General features: G+C 38.8%; 2 long non-coding RNA genes across 4 annotated transcripts in view; one reads left to right on the top strand and one right to left on the bottom strand.

Annotated features, from left to right (window-relative positions):
- The first annotated feature begins 85 nt into the window (after positions 1-85).
- LOC117504322 lies at positions 86-19,468 on the top strand. The gene is made up of 3 exons (XR_004558765.1): positions 86-382; positions 17,988-18,190; positions 19,448-19,468. It is a non-coding gene; the product is annotated as an uncharacterized LOC117504322 (long non-coding RNA).
- Positions 9,472-25,842, bottom strand: part of LOC117504321 — a 23,809-nt gene continuing 7,438 nt past the window's right edge. Inside the window, exons 3-5 of one of the 3 annotated variants that reach the window (XR_004558763.1) lie at positions 17,967-18,166; positions 14,757-14,760; positions 9,472-9,484 (exon numbers count right to left, since the gene is read on the bottom strand). This is a non-coding gene — a long non-coding RNA (uncharacterized LOC117504321). Of the gene's footprint in view, positions 9,485-12,299; positions 12,314-14,107; positions 14,120-14,756; positions 14,761-17,966; positions 18,167-25,842 lie in introns of those variants that run through there. The other 2 variants (XR_004558762.1, XR_004558764.1) reach the window with 2 other exon arrangements.

Below are 25,842 nucleotides of genomic sequence, written 5' to 3'. Positions count from 1 at the left end.
AAAAAAAAAATTGATAGAAGAAGAACTGTTTCCTGTTTGCTTCCGTGGCTAAAGCTAGTTAGCTGGAGACGCTGGAAACTTCTCTGAACAGATCAAACTTCACTCTGTGATCCTCGAATATGTTTTTTGAAGAGCTCCAGATGCACAAAGGTCGACATTAAACCGGAAAAAGAAGAAAAGGCGAAGTTAGCACGAAAAGGAGGAAGAGCTGAGGTTTTTGAAACAGCGGCTAACTGCTGCTAATGAAGCCGAGATATTTGAGTTGGTAGAAACAAACAGATCACAGAGAAGCAAGAAGAAACGAGAGGATTTAAAGAAGAGAAGAAACTCGTCAACGTGCTGGAAACTGTTTTCAAGCCTGAAGTTCTCTGATCCAGAGCAGGTTTGTCCACTAAACTTTATTTGAAACCAACTCCTTCGGTGTGACTAAACACGGACAGGAGCCCTAGAATCAATAGTTGTACATTTATTTTACTGTGTTGTAGCTTTTAGTGTCATTTTAACATACAAAGTCCATCTAATTTTTAAATCTGATAAACAAGGCATCGAAGCCAATTTTTTAAACGACTACACAAAACCAACAAATCCTTGAAATATCTTAACACATAAAAATAAAAAAATAAAATAACATAAGGGGCTTATTGTAAATTATTTATATACAATAAAATAAAAAAAAAATAACTATAGGACAACTGAACAGTTACAGATCAAATTTTACTAAAAAGAAGATAATTTTGAATCATTATTGTGTTAAATCGAAAATAGAGACTTATAATAAAGATTTAACTCATCGTTCCATTGATTAATGTTTGATTTTGTCTTTTTAAACCTCCTGTTATGTTCATTTGTCAGGAACAACAATGGTGTTCCCAGATCAATTTGACCTGGTGCATGTTTTAATTACCCAAAAAATGTCTGAAACCAAAACAATCCTAACAAGCTGTGTGAATATTTCATTACTATTCTATCAATATTTAGTGCAATGGTGTTCCTTACCTCTATGGTTCAATTTGTTTTTCATTAAAAAATACACATTCAAACTTTTTAGATGTTTCACCACTTTATTACTTTTGAAAGACCAACATACAAAAAACACAATAGCTTTACATAACATTGAAACCTAAAATTTTAATTTTGTTTTACATACATGCTCAGTTTGTGAACCAGAAATGAACAAAATCACAATACAACAAACAAGCAATCGCAATATGAATGTGTGTGTGTTTGTGTACATCTACACAGCACACGTGACATGCCATCATACTGTGCTTTGTGCAAATTAATTTTGCACATTTTGCACTGGTCATGGTTGTCTTGTCATGGTCAGATGGCCTGTAGACCTGCATCTCTTCCTCTTCCTTTATCCCTCAACAGTAACTTAGAAACAAGTGGACCATGATTACAAGACACACACACACTTACCTCACACACTGGTGTAGTACTTGGTGCAGTCCTCTCCTGAATCTCTCTCACCGTGGTTGCAGTGGCTGGGGTCCTTGGCAGGCGCTCCCATCGTTGGATGTGCAGTGTCACAAGCGCCTTCCCCAGCTCCTCGAGAAAGATGCCCCTCTTGTACAGCTTTGACACATTCCAGTTAAGATCTCAGTCCAGATGACAAATGCATTGTAGGCTGATACCTCATGTTATAAAAGATGACCAATGGCCACCGCGCAGTCATTCGTTTGGTGCTGTAGGACCCTGTTACTTTGTCCAAGTTGTCACCGCCCCTTTGGTGGCATTGTAATCAAGGATCATGCTTGGTTTCTGGTTCTCTTGTGCTGATTTCAGCATTTTTGTGCAGAGTGCTCATGAGCACAACATTTTTTCCCTTTTTGGGGCAGTAAGACACCAGGGCCGTGGTGTCTGTGAAGGCAAACTTTGAAGATTGAGGGGCCCTGTTCTTGATTACCAGCAGGTCAGCCGGGAGTTCAGTCCTGTTCTTTCGGACAGTTCCGACCATTATGAGCTTTCTCTTTAGAAGCTCCTGACCCAAATTGTACCTTGTGAAATAGGGCTGCTCCATTATGGAAAAAATCAGTATCACGATTATTTAGGTAAATATTGAAATCCCGATTATTCAAATGATTTTTTTTTTTTTTAGTTACACAATGCATTTATTCAGCATTTCTCTCACTCTAAAAAAAAAAAAATTGTTATAGACAATGTGTGCAAAACCTCCAAATTGAAAATGTACTATACCTTACCTGTATAAAACATAAAATGAATAAAATAAATATTAAAAATATCATATTATATATTATTTTTCTGTTTTCCTCCCTCTTCCCTGTTGTCACTGACCAGTTGGTCATTGTCTTTGGGCATCTCCCTGACTTGTGCTACTAGGACATAGTGCAGCTGCATTGTTTTTGTTTCAATTTATGTTCATTAGTTTGTGTTTTTGTCATCATTCCCTTGACTACGTCTCCTTATCTCCTTTTGGAGAAATTTATCTGTTCATTTATTGTTAAAATATAAAATGAAACAGCTTTTTTAAAAATAGTAAAATAGTTGCTGTTGAAAGAGCCTTTTATTTAGAAGCAGGTGATGTTATGCTGAATTCTTGGGACCAGATGAAGGTCTCTTCTACAGCTTTGAACTCTGGTGCTGTTTCTTTCAACTGGACGTGGTGTTCAGTTCATCAATGGAAGTTTGGTTGTCTGCACAGCAAATGTTCCTGATTAGGACAAATAAAAATATTTCTTTAAATATAAAGAAACACTAAACAGTTTATATATATAAAAAAAGGGAAAAAAACAACGATGGAAAAAAACGCCCGAAAAAATAAGTTATTTAAAGTTAAGCTTTTGTGGTGTCTGAAAAAAGCTGTAGCTTTATTTGGTAAAAATAAAAAAGACTGAACCATTTACAAATTAAAGCATTCACTCAGATCACCTGTGCTAAAAGGCTAAGCTAATGTTAGCCGATCATTAAACTTTCACAGCAGTTCAGTAAACGTCACGTTTTATTTTTACAATATTCTCACCTCGATAAAGCTGCAGAACTAAACTCCGTTGGGCAAACTGGGACTTCGCATATATCCAAAAAGTGGGAGATTTCAGAGTGAGTGGGTTTGCTCCATCACCCCGGCTGCCTGCCTCGCTCTGCCCAGGAATGATGCCTGAAGGCCGGCTTCTCCATGCGGATTGGCTCGCTGTCGCGGTTCAATTGATATCCCACCAAGTCATCAGTCCTCCCTCGGTCGGCGTCACTCCGAACAGTAGGTGAAAAAAAGCTTCTCCCAGCAGGGTGATGGGAGAATTGTTCTACTGCTGTTTTTTAAAGCTTTTTTGTGGTTCAGGCGACGTAAATTCAAGAAGGCGATTGCTGAACTTTTTTCAGGTTGTGGAAACAGTGTGACATAGCAATCCCGCCCCCTTGCCGCTTCCGAAGTGACGCGTCTGACGTCATGCGTCTTGGGACACGTTGACGGATTGGCCTGATGAAAGGCCCTTAAATCGTTTCACTCGATTATACGAGTTTGGAGATCGTTTGATACAAATATCGATATCACGATCGAAATTCGGTTAATTGCACAGCCCTATTGTGAAATAATTTTCACAGGTTATGTTGTGCTCCCCGAGACCCTGTGCCATGTCGAGCACGACCCTTGTGCTCATCCAGCCGGCTTTGAGGTGTAAACCTGCATGTTCAATGCATAGCTGGTGTTTGCATCACATGCTGCCCAGATTTTTATCCCATATTTAGCTGGTTTGGAAGGCATGTATTGCCTAAATGGGCAGCAACCTCTGAATGCCACCAGCCTTTCATCCACTGTGATATTAATGTGTGTGTGTGTGATATGTCTCACAGTTGCAAAGAAAGAGTCTGACATTTCTGCCACCCTTTTACCTCCAGTTTGACTGCTGGGTCAAATTGACCCGAACAGTATCCGTGTGATATAAACATGCAGGTGGTTGCAAATATGTGAGATGAACCATTTTCATATTATATGTTGATTACACTAATTAAGGCAAGCAGAAGAAGTTTCATACTGAAAAAGAATACTTTTAACTATTTTTTCCTAGATCTTCAAACTTTAAACAGGTCAATTTGACCCGGAATATAACAGGAGGGTTCAAAAAACATTTTTGTATGTAATGTTTGCTAAGTAAAATTAAATTATTATGCACAAGTCATTACAGTTATTACAAAATATTCTACATTTGATGCCAGTAATAGTTAGATCGCTCATCCAAATTCCTTTACAGACAATCCGTTGTTGAAGGTCAAACCAAAAGCTTTGCACTGTTTCACACAAAAAGAATTGATGGTCCAGGTCTTCAGTTCCAGTCTCAGAAAAGTCACAGTTACCTCCATCCATTTTGAATCTATGTTTTTAAGAACTCGTTAGTTGGATAAATCTTGCGAATAATTTTAAATTGGAGTTCTTCTGTTGGGCGAATAGACTCGGAATAGTAACTCTTTCTGCATGTTGAACTGTTGTGCTATGTATGATTTCAGTCACATAATATATACTGTGAATATGCCAGCACCAAGCTTAAGTTGGGCCGTTACATTGTTTTCGAGGGTATGTTGCAGGAAAATGATAGTTTCTCTACTGGTTATCATTTAGAAACAGTGGGTCCACAATTTATTCATCAACCTCCGTCAAAGCCATTTAAAGATGTCAATTATGACTCACCTTTCTGCTGATTAAAGTCACTACAAGGACTCTTGTCTGTTGTTGGGAGCAAGAAAAGAGAATTGTCTGCCGTTTCACACCGTAGAGGTTTTATTCATTCCTCATTCACGTGCCTTTTCAGCACATGAATATTCTCTGGCATCGACTGGACCATTAATATCTCCTGGTTTGCTGGTTCATAAAGCAAAGGATGCTTATTCGCCATCTTTGGACAGTTTTCCGTCTTCAGTTTCCTGCCTGCTTTCCGCGCCAAATCTCATAGCATCGTTCAACAAATTTTCTACCTCGTTAGTTTCTCATCGTTTGTTTCCAATATTACACAAGATAAATACAGGTATGGCAAGAGTTTAACGCTGATATCATTTAAACAAGTAAATTCTGTGATATTTTGGTATTGTTGTATGATAAATGTAATGCTTAGTAAGGTTGGGTATCGAAACCCGGTTCTCTTCGGGTATGGTTAAGAAATGATTCGATCCACCGACATCAATAACTTTTTTGCTTAACGGTTCCCTTATCAGTCCTTCAGAGTGGCCGTTGTTTTTGGTGGTGTTTGTCGGGAAAATTATCATGTCTCTACGTTGAGTACAAGAACCCCTGCAGGGTCTGTAATAAACTGTTTCTGCAGCGTGGCTCTTCTTTGAAGCTTGAAGCGTTGAAGGATTGATCTGACCCGCACATAGACATTGTGCTATTCAAACAGGATTTCACACAGTAATATGTGACTTTTTTATTTATGTAGACTTTTTATTTCATTGGAAGAGACTGTGGCTTTTAATGGATTTACAGTAATTCACACAATATGTGACTTTTTTTTACTATAAAGTATGGTATTTATATTTTTCCATGACTTTTAAAATATTCTGCAAGCTTTAGCTGTAGTTTTTGAAATGATTTAACCCTCTGGGGCCGACGCCGTCGTATACGACGGCTAAGACCAAGCTTTTCTAAATTATAAATAACTTTTGAATATGAGATGAGATAGAAACTTACTTTTTTTGCTGAAAAGTTAACTCTGTGGACTTTCGAGCCAGCCAACGGCCATCTTTGTACTCCTCATAGAAGTTGTGTGATGACGTGCGCAATGCGAGTGTCCAATCGGAATTTTATTACGTCACATGGTTTTCCAAAATCCAATCATAGGGCAGATTTACCTCACGTGAAAAGCCAAAGATCATTTTCAGGAGTGATGTGTTACTAGTTGGCCCATTTGAATAGCCCCCTGGGTGCTCCAATGAGTACATACTATTAGTACATACACAGTGTGCCCTGCGCCATTACGCACAACGATCAGTGAAAGCAGGAGCACACGGAGAGCCTCTGATGACAATTTCACATGCTCAAACAAAGAATGTGTAACCATCAGGATTGCTCCACTAGTTTGTATGTGAATGTTACTGGATAACTTTGTTGCTTTCTCTGCGTAAAGCACTGTTTATCATATCAATGGACAACAAAACACATAGACCATTTTGTATATATCGTTCAAAATGTGCATTTGTGTTTATTGTTTGAACCTTTTTGTTGTTCAGTCTTTCACACAAGACCTCAAATTACCTTTATAAAGTGTCAAAATAGTTGTTTATTATAGCTTGCTATGTGTTTTGAATAAATGTGTGTGGAAAATAAATTTTCGCTTTATTTTTTTCCTTGGCTATTTTTGATTGTAAACCTGTATTACACTTATAAAATACAACAAGAACATATATATTCTGAAAGCACAGGTGTCCTGAAAAAAAAGACATAAAACTTGATTGTGGGATGCAGGGAGAGCTGTTAACAGCAATAATAAAACATTTATGCCAAGCGAGTGAACTGTCCAAAAAATGCCCTCGGACCCCAGTGGGTTAACAGTCTTTTCAGTCTTCATGAATTTCATGTAGTTTAATTGTTCTGAGTTAATGCATAATTTGGTTCACAATTAAAAGGAAAATCATCGCAGGTCCTACTTGCATGTCTTATTCTGTTATTTCAACATTATCATTGACAGGGGAGGTGATGGTCAAGTGGTTGAGCATTGGGCTTGAGACCAGAAGATCCTTGGTTCAAATCCCAGCCTGACTGGAAAATCACTAAGGGCCCTTGGGCAAGGTCCTTAATCCTCTAGTTGCTCCTGGTGTGTAGTGAGCGCCTTGCATGGCAGCAGCCTCACATCGGGGTCAATGTGAGGCATTAGTGTGTAAAGCGCTTTGAGCGTCTGATGCAGATGGAAAAGCGTACTATTGACATTAACGCTTGTCCGATTGTCCGGGACAAGTGTAAAATGTGATCGAACAGGCAATACAAGTGGCATTTTTTTTTTTTTGGTTTAAAACGTTCAAATTCGCACCTCGCGAGAAAGCGTCTTCGGTTTTTCCCGCCACTCTCCACGCAGTGGACAGTCGGGAAAACATGTTATCACAGGGTTCTCCCCAGACAATGGAACAACGGCGCCGCGCCATCAGTGTTCTGACAGCGCCGCCACACTTCCAAAAATTTCAAAAATGTTTTTTTTTGAAGTGTTCGTTTTTGAATGTAGTTTTTAAATGTGTCAACGGCCTTGTTCCTGATATTGTAAAAGCAATGATTAAAAAATGTCAAACTCGTGGTATCATTACAAGAGGAGCTGTGAGTGGAGACTGTAGACCAGCCCGATGTAAAACGACTTTTGGACAGAGTGTGTTTGCAGTAAAGGTCCACAGATCTGGAACACTATACCTGCCGAATTGAAATCTCTTACAGATCTGAATGACTTTAAGCACAAAATAAGACAATGGCTTAACCTAAATCAAATCTGCAGACATTAGCCATATTTTATTGTGTTCGAGAGAGAGAGAGAGAGAGAGAGAGAGAGAGAGAGAGAGAGAGAGAGAGAGAGAGAGAGAGAGAGGGAGGTGTTATTAGATGTAAAAAAGCAGCGAAACAATTTTAATAAACGATCATCTTCACAGCCTCAGTGAAACAGTAAAGTGTGAAAAACTGAGTCAGAAAGGTTTTTTCATCCAGGATTCATCTTTAAAAGAGCAGATTTACTCCTTTACTTCTTCCAGAATTAAACCAGCTCTAAATCATGTATACCTTAGATCACACCTGGGAGTCAGAACCCTTTTTAAAGTTGGGGGAACAATATTGAGTTGGGGGGTGGTCTGGGGGACCAAATTGCAGCATTTTCAAGAAAAAGGGTGCAATTTGGTGCATCCCCATGCATTTTAATAGAGATATACCCCAATGTTAACTTGACTACAAATTAGGGTTTGGGATATAAAATCTACAAAATTTTCCAAAATAAGTAATTAAATAAAAGTAAGTGTAATTCATTGCTTAACAGTGTGCAATTCTCTTTGTGAAGAAAAAAAAATACATAATACAATATTCTACAATCAAAACATTAAAGAACAGATTACCCATCTTATAGTCAATGTCATTCACTGAACTCGGTCCATATTAATAACAGACTTTCAGAATAGGTTAAGGGAGTACTGTACTGTCTTATGAAGTAATATAAAATAATGTCATAATAAAAATGACATATTTTATAACCCTGTATTAAAAAAAAGAAGGTAATTCCTGTTATTTCTTAACAATATTAGACTGAATAAATCAATGCAGTATATTTGTGTTTGTTAAAAAAATAAGGAAAAAGGTTCATTCATGTTATTTACTCTCAACATTCATACCATAATAGTCCTATTCCTTTTCTGTATACTTTGTAATTCTCTGTAATATTATATAGTTTGTATAGTCATCTTCTATCTGTCCCTGTTCCTGGGACTACAAAGACACACCATTTATTAGGTAATCCTAAAAAGCAAATAGACAAAACAGGAAAAAAAAATGTTGTAAAGGTTATTAAATTTAATTACATTTTAGTTACATCATTTACTTGTAAAGTGGCTCCATAAGCTCACCTTCCTCATTGCTTGTGTTCTTTTATGGTTTTGTCTTTTTATTGTGATTTTGAATTTGATTTTCTCTGTTTTAATTATGTCGTGTGAAGCACCTTGAGGTAATCTCATTGCAAATTGGCGCTGTATAAATTAATAAATTTGATTTGACAAGATGAGGGACCAGAACCTGAACCAGCACCTCCTGCTTTGTCTGAAACTAAAGGCCATGAGGTTCATAATGTTAATATTACATTCTGATAATACATTTTTTTATTGTAAAACTTTAACCTGTTTGTGTGTGTGCATGTGTTTTTGTAGGCAGGTGTGTGTGCAACTGGACTGTGGTCATATTATATCCCACAGCAGGATAATGCATGTTTTTCTGTCATTGTAATAAAACAGACTTTTCCAAATCTGCGCATATATAATGAAAGGGACAGCACTAAATGCACAGTTATTTTTAGCATTTGGGTAATTAATTTGCCATAAATGCGCTAACAACCAGTGGAAAGTCAGTGGAGACTGGGTCAAGACATTTGATTTTCTTGCAGCAGAAGTAAGCTGTCCTGCTCCTGTCCCACTCCTGTCCCGCTCCTGTCCTGTGTGTCTTCACAGCAGCCGCGTGCTGCTCCGTGTCCCCCTCCCTCCCTCTCTCCCTCCCATGTGGACAGTGTGTCCCGTGGGGGGAGATGAGCAGAGCTGCAGCTGCTTGTTTACTTATTTTGCCACCTAAACCGACGTGGGTTTATCGTGTCTTTCCCTGTTAAACTGTGAAGTTTATATCCTCAGTGCTGATATTAGCAAGTTTCCTGCGTGCACGTTAATATAGTTTTCGAGCTCACCTCTCTTCTCAAAGAATTTGGTTAGCAGCTGTTTTCCCTCATTTAGTTTTCTTTTTTCTCTTCTTTTTTGAAATCTGGACATTGATTTTTTTTTTCTCTTTTTTTTTTTCTCCATAAAGACGTCTTATTTCAGCCTAAAAGCCTCTCCTCATGCTGTCAGATCCCGTTTGGGATGTGTGTGGGTATGTCTCTGTGTGTGTCAGCCTGCGGACTGTGCGTCTGGACTAAACCATTTTACAACTGTGCAGGGGTGGAAGGGCCCTCAGAGATCTTTCAATATTATTGTTAGAGCAGAATTATGTTTCACAACATTTATACATTCATTCTAATTATATTCTTTTACAACATGAATTGTATGGACATTAATAAAATGCAACACAAAAATGTATTTAATGCCAGTTTTTTGTGGGTCCCCTCCCATGCTCTGGGCCCTGGGTACATAGTACCCTTTACCCCCCAGTCCGACACCCCTGAGGGGAAACATTAGATAACGAACATCGCATCGATTAACATGCCTTTTGAAGAATATATTGAACAGAATGTCTTTTCTAAAACCTCTGAACCCGGGACAGATACCAGGGAAAACACCAGTCAAACGCAAAGCATCAACCCCTGCAAGTGTAGAAGCTTCAAAGAAGAGGTATGAAGAGAGAGGAAGTTTGTGAGTAGCTGGACACAGGATTATCTGTGGCTGGGGCACAAGGAAGAGGACAACACAATATACTGCCATGTCTGTCGGGATTTTCCTTCAATTGTGGACCAGTAAGTCATTTTTAAATGTTGAAATAAAAGAATTTGATTTGCTTTATCAAAAAACATACTGGCAAATGATCATGCATTGAACAGTGATGAATTCAGAAAACAGGAGAGAAGCAGATGCATATTGGCATTTACCAATTATTTTAATTTTTTCGCCAATTATGAACAATCGCAGGAGAGAAACATTATGAGCTATGTCTTGGTTAACGGATTAAAAGGCTAGAGGCTATGCATGCAATATGTAATAAAATTTATTTTTTGGAAATTCAATTTTACCACCCACACAGGAGAGAAACAATTTATGAAAAAGTGTCATTTCAGTACTTCCACAGTAGCATGCCCCCAGACACCCCTAGGTGACATGCGCCATATGTATGGCGCATGTCACTTCAGCACGCTTCACACGGCTCGCGCCTGCGGTGCTCACTTGTCCAGACAACCAGCTTTTCCTATAAGACAAGTAAACCGCCAGGGTTACTTGTCCTATAGGAAAAGTACAAAAGCTTAATGTCAGTGCCTGAAAAGCGCTTCATAAATGCAGTCCATTTACTGTTTATGACAGTTCAAATGAAAGGTTGAATCTAGGATCATTTAAATAGGTGATTCTTTTGAGATTTTTTTTCTTCCAGGATTTGCTGAAATGTATGGATTTGCTGTAATGTACTCTGCCACCTTCTGATCCAGGTTGTCCTTGGTAGTCTCTGATGTTGTGATGACATGACCATCAAGGCTCGACTGTAGTCTCTTAAGCCCCTTTCACACCGGGCCTGCTTCTAGTTGTGTATGCTGCATATCTAATAATGCAGGAATGTCTGCGTCAGTTGCGCGCAGCAGGGGATGAAAAGCTTGAGGAGGTGAGAGCGCAGAGAAGGAGCTTTTCTAGTTTATATTTCTTCCTGTGCACCGCTGCAGGTGTGCGCGCTGATTTCTGTTAAAGTTTATCATTCTTCCTGTGACTGCGGAGCTTAAGCTGGCGTTCGCACACACGAACGCGCGAACCGTTCGTAAGTGGACGTGGAGATGTCCTCCATGAGGAGTTATACTGGATATGGACAAGTCCTGTTGCTGGCAGTCTGTCTGTGAGCAGGATTTAATAGACTTTATTTTACACAGTCGTGAGAGAACTTGAGGAGGTGAGTGTGGGAACCTGCAGCCGCAGGCTGTAATGTGCTTTTTTTTTTTTTTTTTTTTCTTATAATTATTCGCATGTGCTCTTTGAGCAGTATAGTTTTAATGCATTGTATACATGGTATAAAAAGTAACTAAGTTAGATTACTAGTTACTTTATTAGTTACTTTCAGCAGGTGCTGACAACAAGCCCCCTGCCACCTCAATTTGAAAATGAGAATCTGTTTTTCCGATACTCACTTTAGTCTCCCTTTCTTGTCTTCAATGAACATAAATACTTGTTTTCTAAAAAAATAAAATAAATACATCTTTCTTGACTTTATATTTAACTGTTGACAGCACTGTAACAGTAAACCTAACAATTTATAGTCTACATTGTTTATAAATGTAAGTATATAATTCTTTCTAACATTTTTCTAACATTTAAATTCTTTCTCAACATTTTAATTGTTAAAATTATGATTATTGTAGTATTCGTAGTAGTACGAAAAATTGTCTTCAAAAGTGGACCTTTAATCTACTAAGTAACATGCTATCAGCAACACTGTCAATTAGGGCTGCAGCTATCAATTATTTTAGTAATCGAGTATTCTATCAATTATTCTGGCAATTAATTGAGTAATCTGATAAAAGTACTTTTGTGTTTTTAACAAAGTCAACAGTCCAGGGCTCTCCCGAAGCAATGGCACAATGTCGCTGTGTCATCACAGAGATTGTCAAATTTAGTGTATCCCTTTCTTATTTGTTCACATCTTTACAAGTTTTGGATCTTTCCTTGTGTCAGGAGCTTAGACAAAGTCTTGCTGAAATGGTGATGGGAATGTGGCTTTTTGTTTTTTGTTTTCCCCATTTTGTAAAATTTAACCATTTTAAGTTTGTTTGCAGAACAAACACTGGCAACCACTACAAACTGCACCTATCATGTGTTGTTGATATTTTGTTTGCCTCATAAGTGACACATGCGTTTGTTTTTTAGCACTACCTTTTTTTTTTTTTTTTTGCTGCTAGCACAGTTTAAGATAGTGTCCATCTCAATGCAGTAGATCAATGGAATCTGTTAAATGTGGTTTTCTTGGCTTCACTTTTATTTTCAGATGTTCCTAAATAAATCATGGGTTAATACAAGAGGGAACAGTGAAATTTGATGTCATCAAATATATCTTCTTTTATTAAACAAAAAAAATATAAACTATAAACAGAATCATCAGGATTCAAGACATTCAACAGTAAAATGCAATGTAATCAAATTCTTCTTCTTTTATTAAACAAAAGAAATATAAACTATAAACAGAATCATCAGGATTCAAGACATTCAACAGTAAAATGCAATGTAATCAAATTCTTCTTCTTTTATTAAGCAAAAGAAATATAAACTACAAATGGAACCATTAGGATTCAAAAATTCAATTTCTAAACAAATAGAAAACAAAACAAAAAAAATAGGCAAAAACAATAGACTTCCTATTGTTCAAGACGTACTTTTTTTCTTGCCCACCCGGTAGTATCCAGAAAAACAAAGTACATGTATGTCACAGGTGGATAATTATAAACACTGTAAAAACTTCACAGCAAAAACTGTGTAACCTGTTGTTTGTGTCTTCTCGACTCTCCCAAAAGGTCTTGCCTCAAACATTTTTTGTAGTCGAATTATTCAAGTTACTTAGCGAATTGTTTCAGCCCTACTGTCAATTCAATTTCAATTTAATCATCTTATAAAGTGTTAAATTACAACATAAGTTGCCGCAAGGCGCCTCACACAGAACAGTTTAATATAAAATTTTAAAAAGTAAAAGTTAACTAAAAACACTGCCTTGAATTAACGTGTGGGCAACAGAAACAAAGACAAAAACACATCTTTGATGTCTTCTCAGTTGACTCAGTTAAAAGGAAAATGTGGTTTGATTACTTATTAATTAATCAAAAACCCAGACAGAGCTTTAATTCATTTGAAAGCTTGTCTCTTAGTCTTGTCCATCCAAATTGGAAGTCCCAAAAACCAGTTTTATTTGTTATTATCTATCGTCCACCTGGTCGTTACTGTGAGTTTCTCTGTGAATTTTCAGACCTTTTGTCTGACTTAGTGCTTAGCTCAGATAAGATAATTATAGTGGGCGATTTTAACATCCACACAGATGCTGAGAATGACAGCCTCAACACTGCATTTAATCTATTATTAGACTCTATTGGCTTTGCTCAAAAAGTAAATGAGTCCACCCACCACTTTAATCATATCTTAGATCTTGTTCTGACTTATGGTATGGAAATAGAAGACTTAACAGTATTCCCTGAAAACTCCCTTCTGTCTGATCATTTCTTAATAACATTTACATTTACTCTGATGGACTACCCAGCAGTGGGGAATAAGTTTCATTACACTAGAAGTCTTTCAGAAAGCGCTGTAACTAGGTTTAAGGATTTGATTCCTTCTTTATGTTCTCTAATGCCATATACCAACACAGTGCAGAGTAGCTACCTAAACTCTGTAAGGGAGATAGAGTATCTCGTCAATAGTTTTACATCCTCATTGAAGACAACTTTGGATGCTGTAGCTCCTCTGAAAAAGAGAGCTTTAAATCAGAAGTGTCTGACTCCGTGGTATAACTCACAAACTCGTAGCTTAAAGCAGATAACCCGTAAGTTGGAGAGGAAATGGCGTCTCACTAATTTAGAAGATCTTCACTTAGCCTGGAAAAAGAGTCTGTTGCTCTATAAAAAAGCCCTCCGTAAAGCTAGGACATCTTTCTACTCATCACTAATTGAAGAAAATAAGAACAACCCCAGGTTTCTTTTCAGCACTGTAGCCAGGCTGACAAAGAGTCAGAGCTCTATTGAGCTGAGTATTCCATTAACTTTAACTAGTAATGACTTCATGACTTTCTTTGCTAACAAAATTTTAACTATTAGAGAAAAAATTACTCATAACCATCCCAAAGACGTATCGTTATCTTTGGCTGCTTTCAGTGATGCCGGTATTTGGTTAGACTCTTTCTCTCCGATTGTTCTGTCTGAGTTATTTTCATTAGTTACTTCATCCAAACCATCAACATGTTTATTAGACCCCATTCCTACCAGGCTGCTCAAGGAAGCCCTACCATTATTTAATGCTTCGATCTTAAATATGATCAATCTATCTTTGTTAGTTGGCTATGTACCACAGGCTTTTAAGGTGGCAGTAATTAAACCATTACTTAAAAAGCCATCACTTGACCCAGCTATCTTAGCTAATTATAGGCCAATCTCCAACCTTCCTTTTCTCTCAAAAATTCTTGAAAGGTTAGTTGTAAAACAGCTAACTGATCATCTGCAGAGGAATGGTCTATTTGAAGAGTTTCAGTCAGGTTTTAGAATTCATCATAGTACAGAAACAGCATTAGTGAAGGTTACAAATGATCTTCTTATGGCCTCGGACAGTGGACTCATCTCTGTGCTTGTTCTGTTAGACCTCAGTGCTGCTTTTGATACTGTTGACCATAAAATTTTATTACAGAGATTAGAGCATGCCATAGGTATTAAAGGCACTGCGCTGCGGTGGTTTGAATCATATTTGTCTAATAGATTACAATTTGTTCATGTAAATGGGGAATCTTCTTCACAGACTAAAGTTAATTATGGAGTTCCACAAGGTTCTGTGCTAGGACCAATTTTATTCACTTTATACATGCTTCCCTTAGGCAGTATTATTAGACGGTATTGCTTAAATTTTCATTGTTACGCAGATGATACCCAGCTTTATCTATCCATGAAGCTAGAGGACACACACCAATTAGTTAAACTGCAGGATTGTCTTACAGACATAAAGACATGGATGACCTCTAATTTCCTGCTTTTAAACTCAGATAAAACTGAAGTTATTGTACTTGGCCCCACAAATCTTAGAAACATGGTGTCTAACCAGATCCTTACTCTGGATGGCATTACCCTGACCTCTAGTAATACTGTGAGAAATCTTGGAGTCGTTTTTGATCAGGATATGTCATTCAAAGCGCATATTAAACAAATATGTAGGACTGCTTTTTTGCATTTACGCAATATCTCTAAAATCAGAAAGGTCTTGTCTCAGAGTGATGCTGAAAAACTAATTCATGCATTTATTTCCTCTAGGCTGGACTATTGTAATTCATTATTATCAGGTTGTCCTAAAAGTTCCCTAAAAAGCCTTCAGTTAATTCAAAATGCTGCAGCTAGAGTACTGACGGGGACTAGAAGGAGAGAGCATATCTCACCCATATTGGCCTCTCTTCATTGGCTTCCTGTTAATTCTAGAATAGAATTTAAAATTCTTCTTCTTACTTATAAGGTTTTGAATAATCAGGTCCCATCTTATCTTAGGGACCTCGTAGTACCATATCACCCCAATAGAGCGCTTCGCTCTCAGACTGCAGGCTTACTTGTAGTTCCTAGGGTTTGTAAGAGTAGAATGGGAGGCAGAGCCTTCAGCTTTCAGGCTCCTCTCCTGTGGAACCAGCTCCCAATTCAGATCAGGGAGACAGACACCCTCTCTACTTTTAAGATTAGGCTTAAAACTTTCCTTTTTGCTAAAGCTTATAGTTAGGGCTGGATCAGGTGACCCTGAACCATCCCTTAGTTATGCTGCTATAGACGTAGACTGCTGGGGGGTTCCCATGATGCACTGTTTCTTTCTCTTTTTGGTCTGTATGCACCACTCTGCATTTAATCATTAGTGATCGATCTCTGCTCCCCTCCACAGCATGTCTTTTTCCTGGTTCTCTCCCTCAGCCCCAACCAGTCCCAGCAGAAGACTGCCCCTCCCTGAGCCTGGTTCTGCTGGAGGTTTCTTCCTGTTAAAAGGGAGTTTTTCCTTCCCACTGTAGCCAAGTGCTTGCTCACAGGGGGTCGTTTTGACCGTTGGGGTTTTACATAATTATTGTATGGCCTTGCCTTACAATATAAAGCACCCTGGGGCAACTGTTTGTTGTGATTTGGCGCTATATAAAAAAATTGATTGATGATTGATTACTTTTGTAGTTTTTGCTGATTAAAAACCTGTTTTGACCAGTTTTATATTTATTTTGTGTTTTTTGCTGGCAAAAACTGTCTAAAACCTGTTTTGATAGGGCGGTGTTTAAACTACATAGCGTCTGTAACTGCCAACCCTGGCGACTTTTAACTTCTTCTTCTCCCATGGCTTATTGTTAGGGGAACAACGTACAGTCTTTGCTGGGACCATGGCTCAGAAATGATAACTGTGAATTCAGAGGAAAATTTGCAGTGGGTTTGAGGGGCACAGCTCCCCAGGAGCTGGGGTCTAGGGCTCGCGAGGCCCCAGAAACCAAATTAATTTTGTATCTAATGATGCATTTTCAGCATCTCCTGGAAGAGAAAATCTCCAAAGAATTGCATTGTTAAATGATCCTAGATTCAACCTTTCATTTAAACTGTTAATGATAATGCTGAAATAACAGAATATGACATGGAAGTAGGACCTGGAATGATTTTCCTTTTAATTGTAAACCAAATTATGCATTAACTCAGAACAATTAAACTACATGAAATTCATGAAGACTGTAAAGACTGTTACAGCATTTCAAAAACCACAGCTAAAGCTTGTAGAATATTTTGAAAATCATGGTAAAATATAAATAACATACCTTATAGTAAAAAAAAAAAAAAAATCACAAATTTTCTTGTGTGAATTACTGTAAATCCATTAAAAGCCACAATGTCTTTTTTTCCAATGAAAGAAAGTCTAAATTAATAAAAAAGTCACATAATCTTGTGTGAGTACGCGGCCGGTCTGTTCTGTGTGAGCTTGATCCCGTCAGATCTCAGAAGCTAAGCAGTGCAGGATCTGGTTAGTACTTGGATGGGAGACCTCTTCGGAACACCAGGGGCTGTGTGTGTTTCTCCAGGTAAAACTGGAGCTGCGTCGTTAAGGACATCTGGCGTAAAACTTGTGCAAAATACCAATGCAGGTCTGGCTGTATCCGCTGTGATGATCCCGTACAAACGGGAGCAGCCGAAAGAATAACATAATCTTGTGTGAAATCCTGTTTGAACAACACAATGTTCACTTTCCAGTTAGATAAAAATTCTTACCATGAGGGCACAAGATGCTGTGGGTTTTTCCCGTTTATTTTATCTTTATCACACCGTCTTTCTCGCCATCTTCTCTCTGTCCGACGTTGCTCCGTGACACAGACATGCCGCAAAATTATTTTTTTAAAGACTTGATAGTTCTAAAAGGATGCGATGTCCACACGCTACTTTTAGCTTAAAAACAGCATCTTGGAGCAAGCACACAGTGTCGTCGTAGCAACCAACCAGTCCCGCTTTATGACAGCTGTCATAACAGCCACGCTTTGAGTGAGACATTTTTCTCTGGAACTCCTTGGATCCGCGGACACTGATCTGTATCTCTTGTACAAATCAGTATCCGCTGGCTTATAAAACTTGCACGATGTCATAAAATGAATGCATTGTGATAGGAATTTTAGAAACTCAGTGATGATCACGATTACAGAGTACAACACTAACACCCCCCTCTCCTCCCCATGATGAAATCGGCAGAATTCCATGGATCCACTGAGTTTTTACATCCCAGTGGAACAATGAAGACCACATAGAAATTTAAGTCATCTGTGATGCTCTCTGAGCCCATCGATGTCCTCTCTGTGTGGCTCACAGAGGACATTCCAGTCTTTTGTCTCCAAACAGCACTTGTTCTCTCCCTGACAGTTCACCGATTCATCAGTTCACTTGTTCATTAACTCTTTTTGTGTCTTTTTAAAGGCTTTCTACAAACATGTCCAAAGCCCAACAGCTGAGGGACAGGCTGAAACAACTGCTGACAGCTGCTGATGAAGAAATATTTAAGCTGTTAGAAGGATTGATTACAGACTATGAAGAAGAAATTCATCGTTTAAAAGAAGAGAACAAAGGATGGAAAGTTCTGGAAGCTGTTTTTAATCCTCGAATTTGCTTGTACAAAGCAGGTTTGTTCACTAAACATTCTGTTAGTTTTAGGTGTGCACGCTGACATCAGCAAGACATCAGTGTGAGATGTCTTATAAATCACTCCAGAGGTGTTATCAGGTTACAAATATAGCATTTTCAGTTTTAGAAGTGTTTATGCCTTGCTAGCTTTACATAATATCTGAGAAACGTAATATTTACACAGAAACGCACCGGTTTCAGCTAGCAGCCAGATAGACAAGCCGGTGACATCACTTGCCTCTCTGCTCTGATTGGTTGCTAATCCCCACCAAAAAAAACCCAAAACAGAACAGATTTGAATGATTCATAGAATAAAAATAGTACACAGAATGTGATATTTTGACCTCTTAACCCAACTGGAGTCGAATGATGTGACTAATGACCTAATTAAGCAGACGTAGCACAAAAGTGTCTTTGATTGCGTGTTGAAAGTGGAGACTTCAACCTCCACACCACTTTTTAAATTTTGTTAAAAGGCCAAGTGTAACTTGAATCACGATTAATAATTTATGAAAGTTTTTTTTTGGGATGTTCGTCTCATATTCACTGTGCGTTCTGCAGACAGCCACAGCATAAATGACTCATTTGCTGATTCAGCTGCAGGAGCGAGAGGGTTGGAATGAAATACGACTCCCTCAACTGCAGCAGGAGAGAGGGGTGTTACCATTGGTGGAAAACTGAAGAACTAACCAATCAGTGACGGCACACAGACCCCACGTGTGTGTGTGTGTCACGCGCATTTTGCAAATGGGACTTTCTTCTGTATCTCTCTGTCTCTGTCAGCAAACAAGTAAAGAAAAATGCACAAATTTTTCTTTATCACTGGTATAAAATATATTACCAAATAAGGAATGATCCCCAATCCATGTAATTTGCTTCCTGAGTGAAGGGAAATTGTGGTTTCTTGTGGAGTGAAAAGGAGAAGGTGATCAGTTTTGAAAGTTGTGCGTTATTTGCTGTGCTTGGAGCGTGTTTTAGTGTGTGTGGTGTAGGGTTTTATTTATTTATTTAGTGCGTCAAAATGATCAGGCGTCTTGGAACAGCGCTTTATGTCTCCTTTTTTTTTTTTTTTAACTACTTGAAGATGATTGAAGCGCGGAGTGCATCATCAAAGTTTGAACCTGATGATGAAGTGGACTTTATTGTTCTGGTCTGGACGACCCAGAGCAGGTGGATTCCCTGATCTGTGCGCACATATTTGCACAGTGAGTTTAGAGTGTTCTTCTAACATTTATTGTTAAATTGTTTCATTGCAGACATGCAGCCGTTGTTGGTGATTAAAGAAGAAACTCTCGAAGAATACCAGGAATGGAATCTGAGTGTTGACCAGGAGGACATTAAAGAAGAAGAGAAGCTGTGGATAAGTCAGCAGGGAGAGCAGCTTCAGCAGCTGGAGGAGGCAGATCTCACCAAGTTTGGTTTCACTGCCGTCCCTGTGAAGAGTGAAAATGATGATGAAAAACCAGAATCATCACAACTTCCTTAGCTGTTGAAAAAAAAAATGTCTATCATTTGTTCAAGCAATTGCAACATTGCAGAGAAACCATTTAATTGCTCTAAACATGTAAAAGCATCTGGCCGCAAGAACAACTCAAAGCAGCACAAGGGGAGGCAAGCAAGTGTAAAACCATTTAGCTGTTCTGATTGGAGTAAAAGACAGAAATAGAAGGGCACTCTGAACAAAAACCTGATAAATCATACAGGACAAAAACAATTTAGCTGTTGTGAATGTGGTCAAAAATTTGGACTAAAGGGCAACCTGAAAACACACATGATAATTCATACAAGACAGTGATAAAAGCTTTAAATATGGAAAAGCATCTGGTCACATGAACAGCTCAGAGCAACAAAAGGAGCGGCAAACAAGAAGAAAACCATCTAGCTGTTCTGATCGACGACAAATACTGGAACAGGAGGACACTCGGCTGGATAATCCACCAGATCAGCATAGATCTGATCCTGGACTCCAGCAACAACAGCATCAATGGGCCAGAAGAAACAAACGAAACTACGCCACAGTAAATTGGACCATTGAAGAGAAGAAAAAGATCTTTCACTGCTTCACTTACTCAAGGCATGAGAAGTGGGGCAGAAAGAAAAAGGCAGTATTTGAGGAACGCATAAAAGAAGCGGATTTACCACCACAAAAGAAAAAAGCCACCACAACCGCAAAACTGGAATCGATCGGCTCACAAATCGCAAATACCTGATGGCAGAAGAAATAAAAAAATAAAGGAAGAAGCCCAAAAGGAAGCGATAAAAGATTATCAGTTGATGGATAAAGGGAAGCAACTCCAGTTTAAAAGGAGTCAGTGGAAGAGGGAGGAAGAGCGGATACTGTTATGGGCAAAGGAATATGCCAAAATGAAATACCCCAAAAACCAGACAAAAAGATCTAAAGAATGGCAAAAAATATTCCACCACCACTGCCCAAATAAGAAAGACATCACATGTAAGAATCTCAACACCCAAAAATCCAACTTCATCAAACAAAAACATTTCTTGGATGATGAAATAAAAATGATGCAACAGGAGGTTGAGCAAATGATCAGAGACGACATCTGCCCTCTGACGCAACCCATTGCACCACCAAAAAATGATTGCCCTCAAAAAAAGTACATCCCCGAAAAAACGAACCATTCACTGCCCCCCGAAAAAACGAACCATTCACTGCCCCCCCCCCCCCCCCCGAAAAAACAAACCATTCACTGCCCCCCCGAAAAAATGAGCAACTCACTGCTCTCCGAAAAATGAGCCATTCACCAGCTCATCTACAAAACAATATACAGGTGCACACAGACCCAGAACAGCAGGAACTAGAAGATGAATTGGCAAATAAGATTGAAGAAACAAGAAAAATGGATATGAAAGAGCGCCCAAAGCTGACTAAACTAAAGGAGAATACAAAATTCAAAAATATCCTGCAAAAAGTTAACATAGGACTAACCAAACTGGTCCCAAAAGGAGCCACATTAACAGAGTTAAACTCTTTAAATTATGGAGCGGCATGGTACATACAAAGTAAATTAGCCCCACAAGATTTGGAGAGAAACGGAACCACAAATAAGAAAAAGAATACCATGCCACGATGGAAAATGAAATTACAACAAAAAATCAGCCGCCTAAGAGCAGAGATCCCCCAAATGGCCACATTTTTGGGAAACAAAAACCACAAAAAGAATCTTCTTAAAAAAATAAATCGCATTAAAAGAAAATACAATGTTGAAGACAAACAGCTAGGTGGAAGGCTGGCTGAACATCAAGCCTTAGTAAAAGCTTTCGCAGCACAAATTAGGAACAAAGACAAGAAAATACAAGCAAAACAGATAAACTATTTGCAAAAAATCCCAGACTAGTGTACAGAAAGCTGGCAAATGACACAATAGAAGTACAACAGCCACCTGAGAGAGAAGAAATTGAAAAATTCTGGAGACCGCTCTTTGAAGACCCAAAACAACACCAAGAGGCTGAGTGGATTGAAAAAATACAACAGAAAAACAAAGACAAACAACAAATGTCAGCAATTGTAATCAATGAAGAGGACATCAGAAAGAAAATGAGTGAATACAGTAACTTCAAGGCACCTGGCATCGACAAAATCCCAAATTTTTGGCTGAAAAGACTGACAGCATTACACCAACATTATGCTGTGGCTTTCACAAAAATATTGAATGGAGAAGAGGACACACCAGACTGGCTAATGACAGGGAACACAAGCCTAATTCCAAAGACCAAGGAAACACAGCTTCCCAACAAGTACAGACCCATCTGCTGCCTAACAACAACGTACAAATGGCTGACAGGAATCATAGCTGATGCCATTTATGAACATCTTTACACTGGTAGCTACCTGGAAAATGAACAGAAAGGATGTTCCAAAAGAAGATTAGGAGCTAAAGACCAGTTACTGGCAGACAAAGTTATCCTGGAAGACTGCAAAAGAAGGCAGAGGAACCTCAGCATGGCTTGGATTGACTACAAAAAAGCCTTTGACAGTGTACCACACTCCTGGATCATGAGGTGCTTAGAACTCTACATCAATGAGGAAATAAGATCTTTCCTGAGAGCACAAATGAACAAGTGGAACACCACCATCACCCTCAATCACACAGAGGGACAAATAACAATCCCAGACGTACAAGTTCAGAGAGGAATACTTCAGGGAGACAGCCTTTCACCTCTCTTATTCTGCTTAATCATGGACCCGCTCAGCAAGATCCTGAAGGAGCAAGACATCGGATATGACTTAAGTAAAGACAAAGGAAAGGAAAACCAAAAACTTGTGAACCATCTGTTGTTTGTGGACGATTTGAAAATCTATGCCAACACAAAAAACGGACTCAGTCAGCTCGTGAAAACTGTCCATAAGTTCTCAAAAGACATTGGCATGGAATTTGGACTGGATAAATGCTCAAAATGCACAATGACAAAAGGTAAAAAGACAAAAACTGAAAACATACAATTGGATGAAGGGAGCTACATTGAAGACCTGGCTGCAGACTCCACATACAAATACTTGGGAATCGAACAAAGTAATACAACTGAGCACAAGAAAATGAGAACAAAAACAACAAAAGAATACCTAAACCGCTTAAAAAAGATCTGCAAAACACAGGTGACACCAAAAACAAGATCACAGCCATAAACCAGTTTGCAATACCAGTGGTGACCTATGGGTTTGGCATAGTGAACTGGCCACAATGTGAGCTTAATAAATTGGACACAAAAACCAGGAAAATGCTCACCCTCCACAAAATCACATACAGAAATCAGTGCATGGACAGAATATATCTCCCTCGCAGAGAAGGCGGTCTGGATGTCACTGAAATCAACCAGGCCTACAGAGCATCAATAATAAGTATTGGACAGTACTTAAAGAGCTCTGAAGAAGAAATCGTAAAAACGGTCACACAACACCACGAGGCCATAACTGAACGGACCTCAATCACTAAACTGGCAAAAAACTTTGGCAGAGAACTTCTACAAGAGAGAAAAAGCAACAGTCTCATGCCTGCAACAAAACTTGCAAGACAGACCAGAGAACAATACAGCAAAAGAGAAGGAAAACATCGAGTGGAAAGATGGAAACAGCACAAAAGAGCCGGACGTTTCCAAAAAGAGCTCGAAAAGGACTACATCAACAAAGTTGGATCAATGCAGTGGCTAAAAAATGGAAAACTTGGTTTTGATGGCTAAAGAATTCTGATTGGAGCACAAGATCAGGGACTTCTAACAAATGGCTTCAAAAAAAATGCCAGTTATCTCACAGAATGATAAATGCCGATTCTGTCATAAAGCTGTTGAGAGTGTAAACCATCTAACTTCAGCATGCCAGATCCTCATGGCAGATAGGCATTATACATCCAGACACAACAAGATCTGTCAATATCTCCACTGGAAGGTCTGCAAAGAACTGGAGATGGAAGTCAAAGAACATGTCTGGGAGCACGAGCCAGCACCAGTCTCATCCAACAGAAAAGTAACGATCTTTTATGACAAAGAGATTCCAGCAGGAAGACACATTGAAGGAGGTGCAATCAGACCTGATATTGTCATGTGGAACAAGCAAGAGAAAACAGCCAAAATCATCGATGTGACAGTCCCCAATGACTATGGCCTGAATCGAGCGGAAAGGGGAAAGATCTCGAAATACCAAGACCTGAAAAAATGACCTACGAACAGCATGGTCATTGAAAGACATTGATATCATCCCAGTTGTGGTGGGAGCAACAGGCCTGATGAAGAAGAACCTGAAGAAATACCTTGAGGGAATCCCCGGTCACCCAAGTGCACATGAGGTGCAGTTGTCTGCGATTAAGGGAACAATCACCATCTTGAAGAGAGCCCTCGGATACAATGCCAGATCTGGTTAGGATAATTATAGTGTCTAGGGTGCAACTTTAGACCCCAGGTTTGGGGCCCATTGCATTCTACTAAAAAGACATCAAAGATAAATGAAAAACCAAAGACATGAACAGTTTGGCTGTTCTGAACATGCACAGACACATGACAGTTCACACATTGGCAAATAAGATTGAGGAAACAAGAAAAATGGACATGAAAGAACATCCAAAACTGACTAAATTAAAGGAGAATAAAAAAATCCAAAACTATCCTGCAGAAAGTTAACCTGGGACTGGCTAAAGTGGTCCCAGAAGGAACCACATTGACAGAAACTAAACTGTGTAAATTATGGAGCGGCACGGTACATACAAAGTAAATTAGCCCCACAGGATTTGGAGAGAAAAGGAGCCACAATTAAGAAAAAGAATACCATGCCACAATGGAAAAAGAAATTACAACAAAAAAATCAGCCGCCTAAGAGCAGAGATCTCCCAAATGGCCACATTTTGGGGAGGTCAAAACCATAAAAGGAATCTCCTTAAAGTAAATCGCATTTAAAGAAAATGCGGTGTTGAAGATAAACAGGTGGGTGGGAGGCTGAACATCAAGCCTTAGTGAAAGATTCTGCTGCACAGATTAGGAACAAAGACAAGAAAATATGAGCAAAATAGATAAGCAGTTTGCAAAAAATTCTAGGCTAGTGTACAGGAAGTTAGCAAATGACACAGTAGAAGTACAACGGCCACCTGAGAGAGAAGAAATTGAAAAATTCTGGAGACCACTCGTTGAAGACCCAAAACAACACCAAGAGGCTGAGTGGATTAAAAAAATAAAAGAGAAAAACAAAGACAAACAGCAAATACCAGCAATCGTAATCACTGAAGAGGAAATCAGAAAGAAAATGAGTGAATACAGTAACTTCAAGGCACCTGGCATCGACAAAATCCCAAATTTTGGGCTGAAAAGACTGACAGCATTACACCAACATTATGTCGTGGCTTTCACAAAAATATTGAACGGAGAAGAGAACGCACCAGACTGGCTAACGACTGGGAACACAAGCCTACTACCAAAGACCAAGGAAACACAACAACATACAAATGACTGACAGGAATCATAACTGATGCCATTTACGAACATCTAGACACTGGTGGCTACCTGGAAAATGAACAGAAAGGTTGTTGCAGAAAAAAGATTAGGAGCTAAAGACCAGTTACTGATCATGAGTTGCTTAGAGCTCTACAACATCAATGAGGAAATAAGATCTTTCCTGAGAGCACAAATGAACAAGTGGAACACCACCATCACCCTCAGTCACACAGAGGAACAAATAACAGTCCCAGACGTATTAGTTCAGAGAGGAATATTTCAGGGAGACAGACTCTCACCACTTTTATTCTGCTTAATCATACAATAGACCCGCTCAGAAAGATCCTGAAGGAGCAAGACATCGGTTATGACTTAAGTAGAGACAGAGGAAGGAAAAATCAAAAACTTGTGAACCATCTGCTGTTCATGGATGATTTGAAAATCTATGCTAACACAAAAAAGTGACTCAGTCAGCTCATAGAAACTGTCCATAAGTTCTCCAAAGATATTGGTATGGAATTTGGACTGGATAAATGCTCAAAATGCACACTCAGAAAAGGTAAAAAGACAAAAACCGAAAACATACAATTAGATGAAGGGAGCTACATTGAAGATCTGGCTGTAGACTCCACATACAAATACTTGGGAATTGAACAAAATACTACAATCGAGCACAAGAAAATGAGAATGAAAACAACACAAGAATACCTAAACTGCT

This window comes from Thalassophryne amazonica, chromosome 22 (assembly GCF_902500255.1).
Source record: "Thalassophryne amazonica chromosome 22, fThaAma1.1, whole genome shotgun sequence".
In the NCBI taxonomy this organism is placed as follows: domain Eukaryota; kingdom Metazoa; phylum Chordata; class Actinopteri; order Batrachoidiformes; family Batrachoididae; genus Thalassophryne; species Thalassophryne amazonica.
This window is presented reverse-complemented; position numbering and strand designations above follow the sequence as displayed.